This window comes from Chinchilla lanigera, unplaced genomic scaffold (assembly GCF_000276665.1).
Source record: "Chinchilla lanigera isolate Chin_1 unplaced genomic scaffold, ChiLan1.0 scaffold00070, whole genome shotgun sequence".
NCBI classification, from domain to species: domain Eukaryota; kingdom Metazoa; phylum Chordata; class Mammalia; order Rodentia; family Chinchillidae; genus Chinchilla; species Chinchilla lanigera.
Genome location: NW_004955471.1, coordinates 6114021 through 6129253, shown reverse-complemented (window position 1 = coordinate 6129253; position 15233 = coordinate 6114021). Strand labels below are relative to the sequence as shown.

The 15233-nt window shown below is 39.4% G+C and overlaps 1 protein-coding gene across 5 annotated transcripts in view; it reads right to left on the bottom strand.

The window, feature by feature from the left end:
• Window positions 1-15233, bottom strand: part of Fam160a1 (family with sequence similarity 160, member A1) — a 244571-nt gene that overhangs the window by 100467 nt on the left and 128871 nt on the right. The window lies entirely within an intron of this gene.

The following is a 15233-nucleotide window of genomic DNA, read 5'->3' as shown; positions in this document are numbered from 1 at the left end:
AAGCGTCTAGCTTTTCTGAAAAATAACAGAATTCCAAGTAACCCTGACAAACCAGAGACAGAAATTATCCTCCAAAAACAAGAGAGTACTTCTTAGGTATAAGTGCAAGCCAGTGCATTTACCAATGGAAAATGAGTTGTGTGGCTAAAATATGATAAAATCCGGACTACAACACAGCCAGCAGGGAGAGAAGATACTGAGGTCATACACTGTACACTGACTATGGTCCAGCTGTGTGCTGCCCTCTGACAAAAGCAAGAAGACAGGGGTGTTACCTCACCAGTCTGATCAACCTACAAGAGAACTGGATCAAGTCCAGATTATTATTTCTTTTAGTCTACAGACTGAAGAGAGTTTGGAAAAAAGCACAGAAACTTAGGGTACGATTTAAGGTAGACATACAGGTTACATTCTTGGTGGAAAGTAGGATTAAACACTGGAAAATAAGGAGTAGTCACAACAAATACTTGTAGAAGAAGACTATTCAAAATTAAAGGAACTTTAGAAATTCTTTTAAGATATAATAGAAGCTTGCAAAAAATGGTAATTTTGAGGAAAGAAATATTTTTAAGGAAAATGGAAGAGGATTAAAGTAAGCAGAAAGGAAGGCCTGTCAGAAGAGTCAACAAATCCTGTACTTGAGGGAAATAGCTCATGTATATCTTCTATAATTGAATTTTATTACTGAAACTGGTCAAATCTCCAACCTACATATCCCAATAACACAAAGACCATTTGTTTCCACAGACACTGCCAACCACAATCGTGGCTCTTTGCCACTGGGAGGCATGTCTTATTGGGTCCATCCAGAACTTTAAAACTCAGGAAGTCAAAATATAAATATGGAGCAAAATAAAACACAAATAACAGGAAACAGGGACTTAGAGCTTTTGCAGAAGAAAAGGTGACCAAGAGATGGGGGAACAGAGGAAGGACAAGGGGGAAGGGGATGAAAAAAGAATCGGAATGTGAACTCCCCAAGAGGAATGTAACCAGTAGCACGTATACTGCGAATGTACTGATAAAAATAAAACAAGAAAACCCAGGAGTGCCACCCACAAACAGAGGGCACACTCTGCACGCCACATCCCTCCGAGCTCACCGCCAGCTCTGCACCTCCCTGAGGTCACCAGGGAGTCTAGCACTTATCAATGTTTAAGTCCATAGCCGTGTTTCAATTAGTAAGAGAGAAAACAGGCTCTTTAATCAACTTCCTCACTGTCCTCAACACTGTACTTACACAAAAATGCCAATGCCTTTATTCATGCTAGAAATAATAAGGAAAAATCGAAGCGCTTTCGTTCAATCCCAGAGGCTGAAAAACTGTAACAGTTTTTCAGATTCCTTCCTGCTCGAGGATTCTAAGACTCTTCTTCAAAGGTAGGAGAGGCATGCCAATTGCCTCTAAATCAAAACCAGAAAAAGGCTGCCTTCTAATGTCCTCTCAGTTCTCAAAGAGAACTTGCATGCCATCTTTTCAGAGATGCAAGAATGCAGCTCACATAGGATAAACAGCTTAGCCAGTGTCATGGGCTTACAAATTCCTTTTGATGCAAACAGAAATGTTAGGTCTCTGGATTCCCATTCCAATGCTCTCTCTAGGAAATGATGTTCTTCTTTCTGCTGGTTATAATACAATCCACAGCTCGACTCCCTAAGGATTCAGTATTTTTTCTAGGAAAAAACTGCATCTCATTTGGTTTATACTTATATAATCACACTTATGAGACAGATGCCTGGAAAATTAAAATGTGCCATAAATAAACTATAGCACAAAGAAAATTTGGAAGAGAGAGAATTGGAATGACGTAATTCAAACAAGTTAGTTTGGGAAGGAGAAAACTACAGAAGATCCTACCAATGAAACACCTGCCTAACACACAGACACCCAAAAGTCAGGTGTTTCCACCCGTCTCTTTTATTCCCATGTCATAGTTTTAAAGTTCTGGCATGTCCCCAGGGCAGTATAAAACTGAGAGAGATAGCTCCATACTCCTAACCTAAGAGATGTATCAGGATGGATATTTCCTTAAGCACCAAGGTTATCTATACATTGCGTTTTCTTGTTACCAGTCTTTACTTTTTTCCCCCATTTTTTATTGGGTTCTCAGATCATAGCTGAAAGAATCAAGTGAAGAAGAGGACAAAACTAGGCAAAAGGCTGGCAGGAAACAGTGGTGTGTACCTGTAATGCCAGCACTTGGCAGGCTGAGCCCAGGGTAGGCTACAAGGGGAGTTCAAAACCACCCTGGACTACAGAGAGAGTCCCCCTCTAAAAAAATAAAAACAAACAAGCTGGAAGTAGGCAAAGGAGGCCGTGATAACTAGAACGTGTGTGAGAGCCACAGGAGCGGCATTATAAGACAACTCCCCCTGCCTGCCCTCTGCTCTCTTCGGTCCAAGGGATGTAATGCTGGAGTGTTTACAGTGACACCATCACTCCTGCTATGTATATCCAGCCTGTCTGTCACCTAAATCTGTACATGCCCAGTAAGTCAGCTGTCATGTCAGACACAGAAAGACAGAGAGATTGATAGAGACATCTGTATAGACCGTTAGACCTTAAGAAATGGCGTTTTCCTTTCCTCAAACAGACCACCAACACCAAAAAATACCCAAAGGATTCTGTCTGCAACGATGGTCACACGCGGTATTGTGGTATTGTGGGGCAGTTATTAAATTTTCTGGTTGGGGGAGAGGGAGAAGGAAAGAAATGATCTATCAAAACACGTGTGTTGTCTGATATCTCAGCATCAATTCTTTATTTGCAAAGACAGAACTGTCTCTATTATTTCCAGAGACATCATTAACTGGATGCATTTTTATCTCATTAACATTACATACAGAAATATTTCCTTTCCATAATAAGGAAAGAAAAGTCCTATTAAATACTGTTAGATACAGGAATAACTGGCATGAGAATTATATGTACTTTCATTTGCCCTTTTTTGAAGTGGCACATATATCTTTTACATTATCACAGAATTATAAAATATATCATAGAATAATAAATGTTCACGTACTAGTCTAAATTACACCTTTTTCCAATGTAAAATATTTTTCAACCTCTTACCAGTCTAATTTTAGACTGTTTGGAAAGCCGTAACACTTAAGAAAGCTATAAAGGTATCAAAGTCACTTTATTCCTGAACTACTTCTATTAATTATATTTTGATATGCCCCTGTCTTACTAGCAAAATGAATTTAAATTATAAACATTCTGGTATTTACTTACATAGAATCTCATGCTATGCTTTTGATTTTTTAGCTGTACAACATCCTGTAATAATAAATTGTTTTAAGAGATGGGATGGCCACTCTAAGGAAAAACAGAGCCAATGGAACACTTTTTTTCTTTCCTTTTGTGACACTAGGAATTGAACCCAGGGCCTTCACAATGAGCAAAATCTCCAGCCCATTTTTACTTTTTATTTTGAGGTAGAGTCTCACTAAACTGCTAAGTTACCCAGGGAGAGCTCCAACTTACCATCTTCCTGCCTCAGCCTCCCAGAATGCTGGGATTACGTGTGTGCACCACTATACCTGGCTCCAAAGAAAGACATTAAGGAAAAACTAATTATATTTGCAGACTTACTGGGAGGAAATCAATGAATGTAGAGAATTTGGAGGCAGGGTCTTTTTTAAGGTACTAGGACTGAACCCAGGGCCTTGTGCGTGCTAGGCAAGCACTCTACCACCGACTGAGCTGAGCCTTGCTTCTCGAAGCCTTAAGAATCTGAATATGCTGTAGGAGAAAAAGGAAGGTTTTTGATGAAGCAAAAGGAGAAGAAGGGGGCCAGGGATATAGCCCAGTGGCACAGCACCTGCCCAGCAAGTGCGAGGTCCTGAGTTTGATTCCCAGTGCCAAAAACAGAAAAGGAGAAGAAGGGTGACGTTAAGAACACAGGTATGGGCTGGCGTGTAGCTCAGTGGTAGAGTGCTTGCCCTGCCTGAGCAAAGTTTGATTCCCAGTGTTGGGGGGTGGGGCGGGGGATAAGTAGGAAAGTCCTAGAGATGAAGACAAGCAAAGGTGAGCCTTTTGATAGGGAGTTCCGAAGTCAGAAGTAGCACCTGCAACTTGATGAAAAGACAGGGCAGGCTCCCTTTCATCCTTTAATTCTTCATTCCTCCTGATAGTTCTCTTGGTGGTTTGCAGAAATGGATGGAGAACTTAGGCACATTTCAAGAAAGCAACTAAGGATAAGAGCTAACACTTTTTAGCTCAGTTCTCCAAGCCTTGAAATCTAAAAATAAAGTCCCAACTTGGGAACCTGAGCTCTGAGCTAGGAGACAGGACCCCGGGCTCTAGTTCTACTTCTAGCCCTACGGAGCTATGACATTTTAAGCAAAAAATAAGGTTCTCCCCTTAGGTAAGTAGTTAGAACTAAATTATTATTTCTTAGGTCTCTTCCAGCTCTAGTCATTATTTTGTGTACTTTATTGCAACTGTTATACTAATTGAGAAGGGACAATCAGATAATCATTGGAAAAGGATAATGGTCTCTATGCAAAAACAACTAAGAATTCTCCTTGTAATGGAATTCTATCTATATTCTTTTTACTGTTAAGCTCATTTCCCATGAGGAATCCACCACACCGAAATCAACCACTCAAGTATAATTGCGAGTACAGCTCAGCTTTTCTGTTTGTTTCCTTCTTTCTTTTTCTTTTGTGAGCAATTGTAGAAAAACTCATTGTTTTAAAATGCACACTGGAATACCCTGAATTGGCTGCTACTAAATACATAAAAAGCCTGTCACTGTAAATGTACTTATCATGTAAAACTCCAGCTCCAGGGTGAAGTGTCTTCAAATATTGGGAACACCTGAAGAGAGATGAACCTGTGCCCTCAATTGTAACTAACAGCAAAGGAGGGGATTCGTTGTGAATCACACTGTCTCAGAAAAACTCTTCTCTGTGCCCAATAAAACCTTATTAAACCTAAATCCTCCCTGCGCTCTAATCCTGCGGCCCAGTTCCCTTTCGATCTCTTTGTCATATCTCACATGGCAACACTGGGCTGGTGAAATAACGCAAGCATCTGACAGACCCTGATTCTCCTGGGCCTGGGCCTGCGCCTCCCTCCACATCTATAGCCTGGCTCTGACCCATTCGTTGTGCACCATACACTACGCAGTAAAGCAGCGTCTTCTTTGGTCTTTGTTTTACAAAAAAACAGACCCAACAGTTTGATAGCAGGGAAAACCAACACAAAACACGAGACAGAATAAACAGAGTGGACACCAAGAGAATTCTCTCAATATACGCCTTTCCAAGGGTTTCAAGCTTTGACAAATGCATGCTTCAAAAACAGTAACAAGATTACAGAACAGTGTTAGTAATGCCAGAGAAATCCCACCATGTTTTACACCACAATCTCACAAGAAAAGCTGCCAACCAGGTCACACCCAAGTTCCATGCAAGTGAATGATAAGCAGAAGAAACGGAGAAAGGAAAACTGAAATTAATATTCAAATTCCTTTGACCGAAAATTGCTTTGGGGCTTCATTTTTAATGGTATTTAAGAAACTAGGTATATCAACTGCTTGCCTTCAAAAAGTTTAAAAACTGCCTCAGAGTGCCTTAGTGACAAAACCATTGAGAGTCCCCAAAGGCTAGCAGCCAGTTCCAATTCTACAGATATTCTGAAGAGATGGCTGTGATTTTTGTGACTTCCATATCAAAGATTCTGTTATGACACAGAGGTAAAGGAAGCTGCCTGATCATGTTTACAACTTTAAAAAAAGAGGTACTTCTTAGCGCGCTGACATGGGAAGGCCGCCAGGATATATATGGAACGGCAAGTGCAGAATACCACCATTTGTGCGATGCACTACTCCATATGCCTGTAAATGCACAGGCAATCTCTCTAAAGACACGCAGGAACCCGAAGGTGGTGGCCTGGGCTCAGGGACACAAGGGGGCCGGGGATAGGTGAGGAGAGACACTTACCTCTCACTGCATATTCTTTTTTACTTTTTAAATTTTGTACTATGTTTATGTACTTAGCAAAAGACAATTTTTAATTTAATAAAAGGAAAAGGGCATCCTAAACAAAAGGAACAGTCCTTAGATCTAACTTAAGTATAGCAATTTCAATACCCTGGAAGTCTCTTCTTAGGCTCAGTATGAAAGCAAAGGGCCTGCACAGCGAGCACACCCTGAAAGATGTAAGTGCAACTGAGCAACGTGCTGTGTGACTCAGTCACAATGACCACAAGATGCCTGCACAACATGTAACAAAATCTACAAGGAAAAACCAATTATAATTGTCCACCGTGTACTTGGGGGACTGGTTCCAGGGCCCATGCAGATGCCAAAAATCTCCACATGCTCAACTTCTACCTTCCTATTCACTTTAGATCATTCCTAGGTTACTTATAATACCTACCACAATGTAAATGCGATGTAAATAGTGGTTATACTGTATTGTTTAGGGCTAAAGACAAGAAAAAAAGTCTGCACATGTTCAGTAGAGATCCAGCTTTTTTTTTTCTTGAATATTTTTTATCCACGTTTGGTTGAATCTGTGGTGTGGAGCCAGCAGATACACAGGGCTGGCTGTACATCTGTAGTTAGACAAGCTGCTAACTCCCAATGAAATAAATATGGATGAAAATGACATGTTAGAAAAGTGTAAAGAATTCGGAAGAATGGTAGTCATATTTTTAAGAAGTACTGCTTTTGATTGTTATTTTAATAGTATTTATTGAATTAAAGTTTGCAATTTACCTTCATCCTATCAAGTTCACAATTTTAAGAATTTGTAAAGATAGCGTTTGGCCAACTCTGTGTAAGACTACATCAGTAGTTTTCCAAATATGGCCTAAGGGAACCAGATATTCTCCAAGACCATTTCTAGTTATCATCAAAGGTTCTTAATTTTTTTCAAAGACCTCTTTTTAAGAAAAAGCAAACTCAGTCAAAGCAAATGTAGCTCACTACAAATCTTTTTCACAGCAAAAACCAGCTTCCTGCACTGCAATTTACTGTAGTTATACCTGAGTAGCTTCACCACTATTCACAGCTCCCTTAATTTGACTTTTCTTATAGAATTCTTTGTACAATATAGACTTGTGTAAAACTTACTCTTTCAGATTACATTTTCTCTGAAAACCAAAAATTATGCACCTATACATATGCTTCTTAAATTTTTCCCTTTTAAAAATATTCCACTTGTTAACAGTAGTTCTGGCTGGTTAGAAGCCTTCATTTTGCCACAGGTATTATTCTGTGGAATTGTGAAACAGAATTTGGTAGGAGGGTGGTTATGCCTGAATAGAGTATGCTGGACCTCCACCTGGAAATACTACTCATTAGCTGCTGCCTTTTCCAAGATCCTACAGTAGAAAAAAGCCCTGTGTAACTTGCTATTATAACAAACAGTAATAGAGGCTCTGATGTCTGCTTGGAGACCTAGGATTTGGGCTTTCCACCCTGATCTTCCAAGAAATAACAGTAAAAGCAGAAATGATTTATACTAAAAGTAACTGCTCTGTCACAGGAGGGAAGGCTTATTGGTTGGATAGCAGCCATCACAAATCAGCAAACAGACCTTCAAAGAGGCTGCTCTGATGCGGAGGAAGGCTTTAGTTTATCTATACGCCTCCAGAAGCAACTGAGAAGGTCACAAGTCCTACACTTTGCTTCCATTCACCTACGCTTGCTTCTGGAATGACTAGTATAGCCTTCAATAGTTCCAAGCTCTCTACAGTTCTTTAGAAATCTCCTTCACTAAATAAGCGTGTGTCAGTGTCCTTTGTACAGAGGGAGGAGAAAGGAAAGCAAAAGCAAGAAAAAAATTAAAGACAATGTAATAAATTAAGATTTGCTTCAGAAAAATTTGCGTTTGGCACTCCTTCTCCCTACAGTTGGTGCTTCAGAGAGAAATGATGAGCAAGAAACAGACAAGGATTTCTGCTTCCCACTCCAAAGCATCCTGCACTTTATGGTTAACTTCTAAAATCAAAGGATCTATGAAGATGTGGAAGCAAGAGAGAAACCTGAGTACTTCCCCTTTTCTTTCTCAAAAATAATTTTGTATGCTCTAATATTAACACATTACATTTATAATAATCCACCTCGATGCTATGCTCTAGGGAATTACCAAAAATTGATGCCCTGACCCTATACTGGAAGTGCAACTTATCTAGGGAGTAGGTTCTAACATTAGTGTGTAAGGTAAAACATGAAAATACTCCAAATTACTACCAAACATTCCTTAGCAAAGCACTTGCTAGAAACCAACGTACTTCTTTTTTTTATTTTTTTAATTTTAAAGAGAATAAAAGAACAATTACAATAACAATAACATAGACAAAAACAAAACAACACAAAAACAATAAAAATGATACAGGGTTTCAAAAAAAAAAATAAGGATTAACAGTGGTGGTTATATTACATATTGTTATCCTCAACAAAGTTGCTCAGATTACCAGATGTAAGAATACAAGATTGATCAAACCATTAAAGAGAATAAAAAATAATGAAAAATGTTACAGAGCTCACTAAACAAGATGGTAGGAATTCACCAATGGCTGTTATATTGCATATTGTTGTCTTCAAATTAGTTGTTCAGACTACGGCCATTCCACCCTGAAGGCGCCCAATCTCGTCTGACCCCAGACGCTAAGCAGGGTCGGGCCTGATTAGTACTTGGATGAGAAACAAATATACTTCTCACTAAGCTAAATAGTTCAGAATTTAACAAAGCAGAAGAGATTTGGGGCAGGTTGTACAAAAACAACATGAGTCTTTAAATACGAGAATTGCTTTGAGATACTCACACTTACAAGAGGCAAGTGAAAACTGAGACCAAGCAAGGAATTGTAGGTCTGCAATTCCTCAAGAATAAACTCAAAATGACCTGAACCTTGTAAACGATTTTCCTCACTCTTTCTTCCTTTCTCCTTCTGAATCTCTGATTGGGACAGTGGGTGTGCTAGGTTTCAAGGATGAAAAGACTACACAATACTAGAGCAGTCTTTAGAATAACTACCCTGGAGGAGCTTCCCAAAGTTAATGATATACCAAAATCTGGACAGAGTTGCAAGAAAATTGTATTTCCTGCTTCCATATGAAAGAAATGTAACACAGGTGAGCCATCCAAGAGACAAGTCAAGTAAAATTAAGACAGATTTTTTTTCAGTAAGTAAACATGTCTGTTTCTAAAATATTTTAAATTGTACCCTTAAATATAGCATATAAACACTGCCAATTAGAAATTCAGTGATAAACATCATACTCTGTAGGAATATTTTGCAGAAGTAGAGGAAAGGATAATGACAGAAATGGAACCAAATAAATATAAGCATCTGGCTTTCAGGAACACCTGATCATGTCAATATTTATCTAAAAACTGGTAGGAAAATTAGTAACAATAACTTCCAGCTAATTTCTAGATTCTTTCTGTGAGACATGTAAAGAGAATCCTGTTTAAAATCTGCCCATGTTTGGTTCTGAGGAATTAAACAAAATGCTTAGCATCATTAAAGGATCCTTAAAATACAAGATTATTTACTTAGCACCAGAGACTATTTCACATACTCACACACTGTTTATTGAGAAAATAAAATGATTCTCTCCAAAAAGCTCCCACAACATTTCCTATCCTGTGTTCTGAGAATTTCAGCCATGGAAGCAAAAGGTAAAACGATAATTGTAGTCCTGGAATTCAATATTTTGCAAGATTGTATCACAATAACATCTTTAGTCTAACATAGTCAGTATTCTATATCTATTGCCTGCACAAAACCATAATTACTGGTTGATTTGATCAAAATTACTCTGTGGACTTGAGCAATTTAGCCAGCCAGCCAGTCTTCAGGATAATTAGTTAAATCAACATCTATCAAAATGACTAATAAGTTTCTGAGTCATGGATTAGACTCTCTGCAACATCACACTAATTCAGAGATTCAGTTCCAAAACCTTGGCTCATCTTGTTTAACCCACAGACTATGTTCCTCACCATTTAATTTACTCTGTACACCCCTGAGTTCTCCTCCCTTTCAAGGTAAAAAAGGAAAGTAGTAACAAGAACCAAAGTACAAAATTCAATTAAATCGGACAGTCCTTCTTCGAAAGTATGGGGGCGGGCATCTGTTACTGTGTGAGGGGGAGTGCTCACAAATAAAGAAAAATGGGTTCTTACCAATCAAACCACTTCTTGGTGCCTCCAATTCCATTAAAGGCCACAATTCTGTTGATTTGATGCCAAACACCTTTAAAATGTTCTTAGTCAAGAAGAGTGTGTTTTCTGAAGGAACAAGGAAGGCAATACATTTAAAGGCTGGAGAAAATTTTCTTCCATTTACTGGGGTCAGTGAAACATCCATCATATCGAGAAGCAAACACCTTACAGAATAAAAGATCAGAGGAGCTATATAAGTAGAAGATCAAAGAGCCAGTTCCTCTCAGGGAATCAAACAAGTAACTCTCTGAAATCCCCCTGTGATTTCTCTCCTAAATCTAGTTTATGTGATTGGGGGGAGAATCACAAAGCATAATATGCTATCCAAAAAAGAATGTTTAAAAAATAATCAATTCTACTTTGGCTCATTCTCTCTGGAGAAACAATCATTTAAAACTCACTAAACAGAATAATCATACAGTATAATAAAAGTTTTAAAACAACAAAAATGTTCAAATTAGCTACACACTAACTAAAACTAGGCACACAAAATTATTTACTCCACATAACAGCACAGCCAGTAGAATGGGTAATGTTCTCGGTCATGCTTGCAAAAGTATCAAAAGGAACTGGATGCATTTAACCAGCACCCTCTCATCTAACTGTACCTGCTTGGGCTAAAGGAAAGTATTCTGTCCGGCCCTCTCGCATGTCCACTTCAGAGAACAAGCTGTTATTGAAAAGTTGAAGGGGGTAAAATTTAGAGCAGAAATGGAATATGCCCAATATAATTTTAGTAAAAAATTTCTCTGGTTGCTAAGATCAAAAACATTATGACAGCTGGGCATTGTGATGCACACATGTAATCTCAGCTACTCAAAAGGCTGATACAGAAGGATCATAAGTTCGAGGCCAGCCTGGGCAAATTACTAAGACAGTCTCAAAACGAGAAATAAAAAGGACTAGCGGTGTAGCTCAGTGGTAGAGTGCTCGCCTGGTATGCACAAGACCCAGAGTTCAATCTCCAGTACCCTCTCCAAAAAAGCTGAACTAAGTGCCTACTTTACTGTCTACTAGCATCATTCTCTTCTAAACTGCATAGTTTAACTACATCGCCATACAACATATAGGTTTTGATATGATATTCCAGAACCAGATTGGGATCTTTTTGAGGGTAGGGGTCACAATCTTTTACTACTCGTGAGTTGATTCAACAGGCATTTTGCAGGGTGGGACATGTGAACAAACTCCTCCCTTCACTGTGGGACGGTAACAGCAACGGCCACCAGAGAGAAGGAAGGGCTGCAGATGACGGAGCCCTCACTCTATGCTAGGCCCCGCACTACGCTGCATATTCACAACCACCAACAAAGGCAGGGACTGGCACTGCCATCTTCCAGGGGAAGAAACCAAAGCTTGGAGAAAAGTGATGGTGATATAGAAAAGAAGCAAGAATCAGGAGCACCGGGAAGACTGGATGGGAGGAAGGGGTCAATCTGCAGCATGATGAGGAGAAAAGATTAGGAAACACTTCACCAAGAACAGTTCCCTCATCAGTACCATGTCTGTATAAGTATGTATCCGAGGATGACACAAGTAAGCCACTCGCCTAAGCAAATGAGAATGTGCTGGTGAAAATATGAGCCCCTCCAGCCCAGCCCCAAATGAAATATCATTTGTCTGTTTGCTTGCTTGGCCATAAAATCAACAGAAAAGTGCTGCAGAACTTGTACCTATTACAAATCCAACTTTTAGAGAGATTAAAAAATTGAGAATAGGAAAAATTATGGCTTGAAGAAGTTGATATACTAGCCAACTAGACACTGCTATCACCACAAGGTATCACTCAGTTTTGAACATGAGCTTTTTAGCAACTACTGATGCTGCTTTTTTTTGTACGCTTAAACAGGATCTAGGTATACAAATGAAGCCCAACTAAGCCAAGCATTATGGCACACACCTGTAATTACAGCACTTGGGAGGTTGAGGTATGAGGATCCCAAATTCGAGCCCAGCCTGGGCAATTTAGCAAGACCCTGTCCCAAGATTTTAAAATTTTAAAAGGGGTAGGGATACAGCCTAATGCAAAGATCCTGGGTTCAATCTCTAGTACAAGAACAAAAAAGTTTAACTGATTAGAAATTCCAATAGATATTATAAATATAAACAAAATTAATTATCCTCCCAGCAAAAATGAAAAACTAAAATAAACATATACCATTTAATATGTCCCAATTCATCACTTCATCCTAGGAGAGGGGACAGACCAGCGCTGGCGAACCTATGGCACGCATGCTGCCGTTTGTATCACTGAAAGCTCTAACAGGTGCACCATCGCTAGGATATACTAACATCTATTGAAAGATCCAGCACCGAAAATGTTGATTCAAACATTTTTGTGTTTTTCCTCTTATACAGCACATACTGATCAACAATGTAAAAAAGAGTTGCATATATTCTGTAGTTTTTTCTGTATACAACTTAAATTACAAGTTAAAATGTAACTATATGTGCTTTTCTATAATTATTTACACAACCTAAAACTATATACTACCCTAAATACAAATTCAGGTCTCTAATCATTAATGCTCACATTAAATTCCCCCTGTGCATCAGATTCTAGAATTTGGCTCTCATAAAATTTCCATAAACCATTTTCATCTTCTCCTGTAGCATGGTCCCAGACTTTTCTTCATACAATTATAATACAAAGCATATTCCTGTGTGTGTGCTTTAAGGATCTACGACTTAGCAAGGTTTGGAACTTAATACTAGAATAAATCACATCATGAACTGAGTAGATTGTATAAGATGGTTCTATTTTTACAGGGCTCTGTCCCAAACCTTCAACACAAACACGTACGGGTATTTGTTAACAGATTACATCCTCTATAACTACCTGTCTACCTTAAGACTATACTGATCATAGTGATTATATCTGATGACCTTCTTTCTACCTTCCCCTACTCTTCTACTGAATTTCAAGAGTTAATGGTATTTTATGGATGCTGAAGTATCTGGCCCACACCCAGGACTGAAAGATAGATTCTTCCTGCTGTGCAGAGTACCGCTGGATGACCACCTTTTCCAGAACTGCCCTCTAATGAAGAAAGCTACTCTGCCCAAGATCCTGCCTCCCCCTGGGAGCAGCTCACACCCATGACTAAGGTATGTGTGACGCCCCTTCTCCAACTCAGGGCCACTCTGAGGGGCCATCCCTCCCTGGAGGGTTGTCAGCCAGGCCTCAGGAGAGACTGCCCTGAGTCCATCACTGCCTTCTGCACAAGCCACTCCCTTCTCTACCTCAGGGAGCAGCCCCTAACCAACTCCTCCGCTCAATTACCCATCTCAGAATCTGCATGCTAGTGTGACATGTGACATGCACTACCTTATCAGTCACCTAAGAAACATACCTAAGGTTATTAAAGATACTTAGAAAACATAGTACTTTTAAAAATTATTCTTTTAAATGGTACAAGCCTTTGAGCAGGGAAAGATGACTACCTTTCCCTGGCAAACCAACAAAAAGGTTGGTTCAGTACTTTCAAGGTTGCTTCAATACATTCAATCAGTATTTTCTAATATTCAGCCCTTTATAATTCTGATTATCAGACCCACTTTAAGAATTAACAAAGTGGCTTTTTTGTGTTATATAACATGTAAGCTTCTATATGCTTATATTACCATTTGAAAAGCATTTATGCTGCATATTAGGCTGTTAGGTGATTTGGTTCATTTAAAAACAAATAAATACCAATGACCTGGAAAACAAGAAAAATAACCAAGCTATTTACTTTTTTTTTCAATCCCTCCCCCCAAAAAACCCTTTTTCAGGGGCTGGGCTGGCATGAAGCTCAGTGGTAGAGCATGTGCTTAGCATGCACAGGCTCTGGGTTTGACCCCCAGAATCAAAGACATTTTTAAAAATCCAAAGATTCTTTGAGTATTCTAATTACAAAGGGTGGTAAGGAGGAGGAGAGAAGGAAGGAGGGATTTTTTTATCTCTACTTTATCATATACTTCATCTTCCTTACAAAACAGCTATTCTTAAGCTACAGGAAAAGAACATGGGTCCTCTGCTACACTGCATTCTAAGGGAACTCAGTTTTCAGGAAACCGGCTCACCGGTTAAAAGTCGCTCTGGTATTTCCAAAGCAGTTATCACTATGGTGCAGCACAAAGAACCAGGTTCAGAATTCCTGGTCCCAATGCTGGTGCAGGCATTGACCTGAGGCATTTAGATGGTAAGATTCTACCAGATTAATAATTAGAGAACCAGCTGGTTAGTCAGGGGGCTCGGAATGAAATACCAGCTCCATCCCTTACTATCTGACCGTGGTCAGGACATTAAACCCCTCTCATGCATAAAGTAGAGATGATGTCCACCTTGTGGGGTCGTAAGAGAGATTAAACATGACAGTGTGCTTGGTAATGTCTCTGTCTCCTTGCAAGCTATTAGTAATATCAGCTATTTTCCCATCTGTGCCTATTGGAACCTAAGAGCTTTGAGGAAAAGTAGTGCTTTGGACATGTTAAAAATAGTGATGAAAACTCTGTCACTTCATTGCTTTTACCGGATTTATTTCCAGGATTTCCATAGAAGATTTTGTTCAAAACAAAAACAGAAAGTCTCAGAAACTCAAAGGTCACTGGCTTAGATGATCTTATAGCTTTAAGCTGCAGCTGTCAGGCAGTCCTTGGCCGGTGCCTTTCTTTTGGAGCTTACATCTACATGCGGAAGTAGAGAAGCACGCCGTGAGTGTTTCAGAAAAGTCTATCTGCACTGTATCTGCAGCCCTTTCTGCTACTTCTCACACACAGTATGTAGTGATGGCCTACAGTCCTCAATGACAGCTCCGCAGGGGACAAGACAGCCAATCAATGGCACCACTGCACAACAGCATGACCCACTGTTCTCTCCTGGTTTCTGAAAAAAATAATAATCCACTCAAATCAGAACAGCCAACTAGAGAAAGAACAGCCACAGTTTTCAAACCAAGGAACAAGTGGCAAGGCACAGAAGGTTGGATCTACTAGAGCTGATCAAGTGGGACCAAAGGCAATGTCTTTGTGATCAGGACCTGAGAATGAATACCTCCTG